The sequence below is a fragment of the Crocodylus porosus genome, unplaced genomic scaffold (assembly GCF_001723895.1).
Source record: "Crocodylus porosus isolate Cpor-Errol unplaced genomic scaffold, CroPor_comp1, whole genome shotgun sequence".
Taxonomy (NCBI): Eukaryota; Metazoa; Chordata; order Crocodylia; family Crocodylidae; genus Crocodylus; species Crocodylus porosus.
The window spans coordinates 21,829,790-21,838,056 of NW_017728912.1; the positions used below are offsets into that span (position 1 = coordinate 21,829,790).

The window sequence follows — 8,267 nt, forward strand, 5'->3', positions numbered from 1 at the left end:
CTCCCCTGGCAGGAGCTGGTGAGTGTAGGCTTCTTTTTTTAAAAAAAAAAGAACCAGGAGCTGGGGCTCAGCAGAGTAGCCATGGGGTGGGGGGCTGGGAGAGCGGGCGAGGTGCAGGGGGTGCTCGGGGGGGGCTGGGGAAGTAGGCAGGGGATGGGACCTAGCAGGGTCCCCTCCCCCCTCTTCCAGCCTCCCCATGCCCTACTTTCCTCCATGAAGTCCAGGTCTAGCTCCCTGCAGCAGCAAGTGGGGACTGCCCAAATCTCTGAAGCTCTCCAAATCTTTCCTGAATTGATTCAGAGAGCTTTGAATCAATTCAGACCTTTTTATTGATCTCCTGATTCAGTTCAGATTCAGAGATTCAGCTGCCGAATCAGGCTGAATCTCCTCCAAGTCAAATCAGCACCCAAAGTTTCGCACAACTCTAGTGGCTAACATACCAGAGGTGGTGCTAGAAAAGGAGGTTGTGCTAGAAAAGGAAGGGGGGATGGACTCCCAGGAAGGTGGAAGTTGGAAGCTTGTATCTTTTGGCAGCAAAAAGAAGTTTTCATCCCCATGTGCAGTGGTTTGCCTGGAGTACAGATATGGAGCACTAGCAGCAGAGGAGGAGGAGCCCATTCCATCGGTGGAAGAGGCCAGGCCAAGAATCCTCAAGGTGGGGAGGATCTGATTTGTCATGGAAGGATTGGTGAGACTTGTTCAACCCTCTGACTACTACCTCATATTGCTCTTCCATATGGGCACCAATGATACTGCCAGGGGTGACCCTGAGCATATCAGGAGTGACTACAGGGCTCTGGGTGCAAGGGTGAAGGGGACAGGGGCACAGGTCATATTCTCCTCAATCCTTCCAGTCAAGAGAAGGGGACATGGTAAGAGTGGACACATCCAACAGATCAATGCATGACTGCACAGGTGGTGTCATGAGCAGGAATTTGGCTTCTTTGACCATGTTAGTTCCAAGAAGGATTGCTAGGAAGAGATGGGATCCACCTGACAAAGAAAGGGAAGAGCATCTTTGCAGACAGACTCACTAACCTAGTGGGGAGGGCTTTAAACTAGGTTCACAAGGTGGTGGGAAACAAAGCCCTGAGGGTAAGTGGGAAAGCAGGGGACCTGGAGGAAGCAGAATCAGAAGGGGGCAACAGAAAAAGTAGGGAAATTTTTCCTGAGAAAGTAGGGCAATTGGCTGGTCACCTCAGATGTCTGTACACGATAGCATGGAGCCTGGGAAACAAGCAGGAAGAATTGGAAGTCCTCACACGCTCAAGGAACTATGATGTGGTTGGTATAGCAGAGTTTTGGTGGGATAGCTCGCATGGCTGGAGCACTGTCATGGATGAATACAAACTGTTCAGGAAGGGCAGGTAGGGAAGAAGAGGAGGAAGAGTTGCACTTTATGTGTAGTGCCATATGATTGCTCACAGCTCCAATATGAAGCTGGAGATAGACCTGTTGAGAGTCTCCAGGTTAGGGTCAGAGGAGAGAGCAACAAAGATAATATTGTGGTGGGGGTCTGCTATAGAACACCAGACTAGAAAGAAGTGGTTAAGATTTTCTTCAGATAGCTAGCAGAAGTTTCCTGACCACAAGGCCTGGTCCTCATGAGGGACTTCACTCACTCTGACATCTGGTGGGAGGGCAATACAGCAGTGCACAGGCAATTCAAAAAGTTTTTGGAAAGTGTTGGGGATAAGTTCCTAGTGCAAGTGCTGGAGCAGCCAACTAGGGGCTGTGCTCTTCATGGCCTGCTGCTCACAAACAGGGAAGAATTGGTGGGGAATGTACTAGCAGATGGAAAATTCAGCAGCAGGGACCACAAGATGATTGAGTTCAGGATCCTGACGAAAGGAAGAAAGGAGATCAGCAGAGTATAGACCCTGGACTTCAGAAAAACAGACTTTGACTCCCTACAGGAACTGATAAGCAGGATCCCCTTGGAGGCCAGTCTGAGAGGGAAATGAGTCCAGGAGACCTGCTTGAATTTAAAGAAATCTTACTGAGGGCACAGAAACAACCTGTGTTCTTCATGATGTGCAGGAAGAATAGTAAATGTGGCAAGGGACCAGCTTGGCTTAGCAGAGAACTCTTCGGTGAGCTTAAACACAAAAAGGAAGATTACAAGAAGTGGAAGCTTGGACAAACAACTTAGGAGACGTATAAAAATATTGCACAGTATAAGGGAGCTGGGTCATGCCGCCTGGAGCTGAGTTGTGTCTCTGCTGTAACAGTAGTGCTCTGTCCTTTGAAAATTTTCCTGCCCCATCTTGATGTTAGAGAGAGGTACCAAACACTTTGGGAGACAAAAAGCTCAGTTAAAGGCTCAGGAGGTCAGTTTATCTTTGCAGGGCTCCACCATCCCCATACCCTGCCCTCAGCACACCAGATGTTCCAGGCTTGTTGCTGCTTGCCTACTGGATGACGAGTCTGGTCTTAGTCCTGTAAACCCCCTACTTGGGATCTTCTGCTAAGTTGGCTGCTTGCCCCGTATTTCCCCACATGGGTCCCAAGACAGCCACCTCTCAGTTCTAATCTTACTTTTACCTTCAGAGTTGGGATGGACTCACCACTCCTGGAGATGTAATTTCTTTTTTCTTCTAGGGTTCTGAAGCAGTTATCTCCACCACTCAGAACTGGACCCACTGACAGAGTGGTCTCCTCCATTGCTTTGTGGGCTCTTCTCAGGTAAGTTTGGGGACTGAGGTTTTCCTTGGGGTTGGTTCCTCCTCTTGGCTTCTCTCTGTGTCCTCTCTACCTAAACCTTGCTCCCCTTTTCTCTGGACTGACCCCAGACACTCCCTCAGCATTCCTTTAAATTCCCTTTTTCCTCTGCTGCATCCCCCATGGCAGCATATGATTTGCAGTCTTTGGAAGCAGCTGTTTTCCTTTTACTTTTTTAGTGTGGCTTTCCTCTTCTTTGTCTGCCACACTGTTTTCCTTGTCCTGGGCTTGAACTCTGGCAGTTGGGCTTGCCACAGCAGCCTATGCACAGCCAAAGCCCCAGCTGATTCCTTTAATTAGTCGGGTCATGGCATCATTCCCGCCTTGGCTTGGTGCGGTTTCTTCAGCATCCCCCGATAAGTTTTATTTCTTTATATTCTTCCTCGCTTTCACAGATGAACCTATGAACTTCACCACATCAACATCCTGGATACAGAAACTCATGGACTCAATATAGACATTGGAATTATGATACCGTATAACCTGCCAGACATCTGACTCCCCAGGTACCTCTCCACTTTTACCTCCTACATCCCCATTCCCCCCTACTCCAGCCTGTCCCTCACCCCCTGATGCCTCCACTTCAATTTTCATTGACTGGCTTTCTTGCCTGCATTGCATGCTAGACTCTGGCTTCTTTACTATTCCTTCCATCTAGGAACAGCACACACACAAACTCCAGGGGCTTCCCCAGTCCGATGAAGTGTTTTTCAACCCAAAACCTGGCATCCCAGGCAGCTAAACTGAGCTCACCTGAAGCCTCATAACTCCACTGCAATGAACAAGCCTCAGGCCTGTCAAAGATGTGATGGGTCTGGGCTTTCTCCAGCCAGTACTGGGCATGCATGGAGGTTATAAGGCACCTCCTACCTGTGTTTCACCAGGGAGGCCATCGGCCCTCACCTTTCTGGGGGGATGCCGCACCACCAGCAGTCTCACCAGGCCTCCCAACACTGGCAGGGTGAAGTTTTAGTGGTCATGCCAAGGACCTGGGACCTCCTCCTTCCCCATAGATGCTGCTCATACCTCCAAGTTCATCCTGGCATGGGAGCTCAGGAGGGACATGTTCTTCTCCTGCTGGCTGCTGACACAGTGAGTGCCCCCCCCAGCTCTGAGAGCAGGGCACTAAATGGTTGTGAAACCCAAGGGTAAAAAAAAAAAAGGAAATGTGGTTGGAGTGAGAAGGGTGGCATTCACTCTGTCTGCATGTAGAGCTTAGGGAACCCCAGGAGTGGGAAGTTCACCTTCAGGAACACTACCTGTTCCACCAAACCAGGATCCAAGCAGGTGTGGTGGGGTGTCACTACTTCACCAGCAATGCTGACCACCCTCTCACTTGGAACACTGGTTGGTGGACAACACGGGTGCTTTCAGGCAACCATGGCTGGCCACATCTGGCTGCAGCTTGCCCAGTAGGCCAAGGGGCCACACAGCAGCAGCTCCACATCCTTGGCAAGATAGGCAACCACCAAGGCCTGAGCGCTACCTGCCTGATGGTGGGGTCTGGTGCCTCTGGACCCCACCAAGGAAGGCATGCCCCTGGCCAACATTGGCAACACCTGTGGTGGAGGAGGAGACTGGCTGGTGGGTGGCATGCTGGCATGGGACAGTGGATCCCTCTCTTCCATGTCCCCCAGTCTCCGCCCTTCTGCCTCCCTGACTCTCTTTCAAAGCTCCTCCATCCAGTGATCCAGGGTTTTTCTGCTGCATATGCTCCCCTTCACGCTCAGGTCACACATGGTGGCCAGCACATGGACTGTCCTGGACCACAAGGAATCAAGCTGTTTCCTGATGCCCTCCTTCAGGTGCTTCACCAGTGCCTGCATGTCTGGTGACAGCAGCTTGCCCCAGCCAGGAACATTGATCCTCTGGAACATCTCCATTTGGTTCAGAAGTTCCCTCACTACAGGGATCACCTGGCTAAAGATGGCATCAGCAGCGCTGAGGCTCTTGGTGGCCTTGGGTAAGGGCTTAAGGACCACCAAGATCTGGGAGATGGTATCCCACTTAGCTCTGTTGAGGGGGGCACTATTCCCAGTCTCCCCAAGCAAGGCCATGTAATGGATGGCCTACTGTTGCTCCACCAGCATCTCGAGCATTAGGTATGTAGAGTTCCATCGAGTCTCCACATCCTGCATGATTTTGTGCTGTGGGATGTTCAGGTTTGCCTGTTTGTTCCACAATATCTTGCCCCCCTTCACGCTCTGGTGGAAGTAACCTGCCACCTTCCTGTATTTGGAAATGAGCTTGCTGGCGGTGCTGGTGCCATCACCAGCAGCCTTATCCCCCTCCAAGTCATCCTGGACAATGAGGTGCAACTTGTCTGCCAATTTGTATGCCTTGACCATAGTGGCCCCATTGTTGGTGGCCATGAACCCATGGGTGAGCTCACCCTGCCCAACAAGCACCCCTGCACCAAGTGATTCATGGCTCCCATGATCTCCATTGTCATGTGGGACTCATCCATCGCCTTGGCTTGAAGGAGAGCCCGCCAGTGGCCTGACTGGTTGCACCAGTGCCCTGTGAGGGAGAGGTAGGCGTGATCTCCACCATGGCTGCTCCAGATGTTCAAGGTGAAGTGTAAAGCCACCTGTGGACCTGCCTGTCACAGCTCCTCCCTCAAGTACTCCCTGCATGCCTCATACACGGAGGGCACCACTGTCCTGCTGAAGGTGGTACATGCAGATACTTTGTACAATGGGGCCACGAGCACCATGAGCTGCCTGAACCCTGGCCACTCAACAAAGGAGAAGGGCTGGCCATTCAGAGCAAGCATCTTCCCAATGCTCTGGGTGACCTTGTTCACCTTGGGAATGCACTCCCCTGTGTGCCCACCTTTCCCCCACTGTTTCAGTGGGATGGGGGCTTTCAAGCAAGAGGGGGACTTCTTTTTGGGCACGTTTCCACTAGTGCCAGGTTGAGGAGGAGCAAGAGCTAAGGGGTAGTGCCTGCGGAGATACATCAGCATCCCTGTAGTGCTCATGTGTTTTGTTCCCTTGCCCTGGCTGGCTTTGGCTCAGCAGTCCAGGCAAATAGCATATGTGGGATCATGTGCCAGCTCAAAATGATCCCAGACCACACTACCCGCTTGCTTCTGGGGTATGGGTGCATGTGCAGATGCTGCCTTTCCCAACTCCTCAGCAGGCAGAGGCACAGCAACAGGAGGAGCTGATTCAGCTTTGCCACTTATCTCCACAACCTCTACCTCAACGTCCTCCAGAGTGCCTCCTGGGCAAGGAGATCTGGCTCTAGGGGAAACTTGAGGTGTGTGGCACACAAACTCAGATGATTCTCCCTCTTTCCCCAGAATTTCCTTTGCTATGGCACTCAGATCCAGCTCTTCCTCCAGCTCTTCCTCTGGCACTGAAAGGCTGAGGCTGGGAAGTGATATGGGGGTGGAGGAGATTGTCATGTTGGTGCTGTTTGTTGTCATGGTTGGGGGATGGAGGGTTATGGCTGGTGCTATTGGAGGAGATGCAGACTCAGGCAGAGACACTGCTCCCCACCTCCTAGAACCAGAAGCCTCATGCCTGCTAGTGTTAGGAAAGAGGCTACATCTCAGTTTGTGGGGAGGGGGGTGGGAATTACAGCTTTTCCTCTACCCTCTTTTCCGCCCCTCCCTGAAGGCTTTCCAGCTGCCTTTCCAGCATGCTTCATAGTGTGTTTGGTGTGCTGGAAAATATGTGTTCTTCTGTAATGTAATATGTATTTATGTAATATATGTAGATAATTGTATGCCTGTATTTGTGTAGTATATGAATGGATTTATGTAATAAATAAAACATATAAATGTATATATGTGTTCCTGAATAAATTCTATATTATAATATGCAATATATGCTGTGCTTCCCTGCATAGGGAATAGACTGCACACTGTGAGAGAAAGCACAGATTTCTTTTCTGGGGGAAAAGACTCAAAATAGACTAACAAAAACAAAAAGAGGATTTTTGGGGAGGAATAAATTGAAAGGTATTAATATAATAATAAAAGGAATTAGGAAAGGAACAGGTATTAGATCCCACTTCCTAGGAACAGACTATCAAGTAGGAAGTGATAACATTTTTCATGCTGCTGAGCTGCTGGAAGACACTGCTCAGTAAGCTGACCCCAGGGCACAGAGAAAGCTCAGTTCAAACAATGTTTTTTATGCTGCTTTTCTGCCCCTCCCCCAGAGCACTGGGATTAGAAAGGACTTCAGGGAAGGGTGACAGTCAGCTACACATGTCAATATTTGAGCAGCCCTTCACCCCTCTTTCCCCTCCCTTTCCTTAGTTTCTGTTTAGCTGCAAGCCCAGCTTTGAAACTCGAAACATTTCAAAACATTTGAAACATTTTGAATGCCCTCATTTCATTCTGAAGCTGTTTCTAAGCCTTTTGTTTCATTACAATTTTGCTGTTTCAAGCTTGAATTATGTTGAAACAGCTTCAAAACAAAACATGAAATTTCACACAGCCCTAGTGAGCAGCCCTGTGGTGAAAGAATAGGTTAGGGACTATGTAGAAAATCTGGATGTGTATGAGACACTGGGGCTGGATCCAGTGCATCCAAGGGTGCAGACAGAGTTGGCTGATGTGATTGCAGTCACTGGCCATTATCTTTGAAAACTCATGGTGATCAGAGGAGGTTCTGGACAATTGGTGCCCATCTTTAAGAAAGGGAAGAAGGAGGATTTGGGGGACTAGAGACCAGTCAGCCTCACCAGGTCTGCCAGGGGGTGCGCTGGGGGCCCCCATGCCCCCCCCAGCTCTACCCCTCTCCCCCACCTTACTACTGTGGGATGCTCCATCTGTCTCAGCATCACAGCATTCACAAGCCACTCCTGGTACCTCAAGGTATGTAGATAAAACATTTAAAGCAGTCTGTGTATGAATTGCTGATTCTCCAGATCAGCATCAAATCTTCAGATTCAGACGAATTGAATCAGGGACAGTAATCTGAATCAACTAATCGAATCACTGTCCCTGATTCAGGCCGAATCTGAAATGAATAGGGCCCTTTACACACACCACTACTTTCATTATCTATCTAGAAGATGTGATGCATTGCACCCTCAGCAAGTTCATAGATGATACCGAGCTGGGAGGTGCAGTAGATACACTGGAGGGTAAGGCTCAGATTCATATTGACCTAGACAAAATGGAGGATGTGAGAGTTATGCTATGCCCACAAAATAAATCACCATCTCTTGTTTTAATATGAACTGGTTAATTTCCTTTATTTCTCACCCGCCATGACTTTGATGGAATAAGGTACAGAAATAAACACAGTCCTGAGAGATGAAGAAGATATCATGTCTGCGGTTCAACAAATATAACTCTTCTACAAAAATATTATGTCTCTCTTAGATAACTAACATCTTAGATATATCTAGTTTCCTCTCTCTTTGAGAACACTCAATCTCTTGGTTGCTTGTCCCATTCTCCTCCGCATGGGTCCCAAGCAAATGGCAATTCTATGCCACCTTGTATTTACTGCTGATATAAAATTTCATAGATTTCATAGATTTCATAGACATTAGGGCTGGAAGGGACCTCGGGAGATCAT

General features: G+C 49.2%; 1 long non-coding RNA gene across 1 annotated transcript in view; it reads left to right on the forward strand.

The window, feature by feature from the left end:
- LOC109309562 overlaps positions 1-8,267 on the forward strand; it is a 15,957-nt gene that overhangs the window by 7,422 nt on the left and 268 nt on the right. The window lies entirely within an intron of this gene.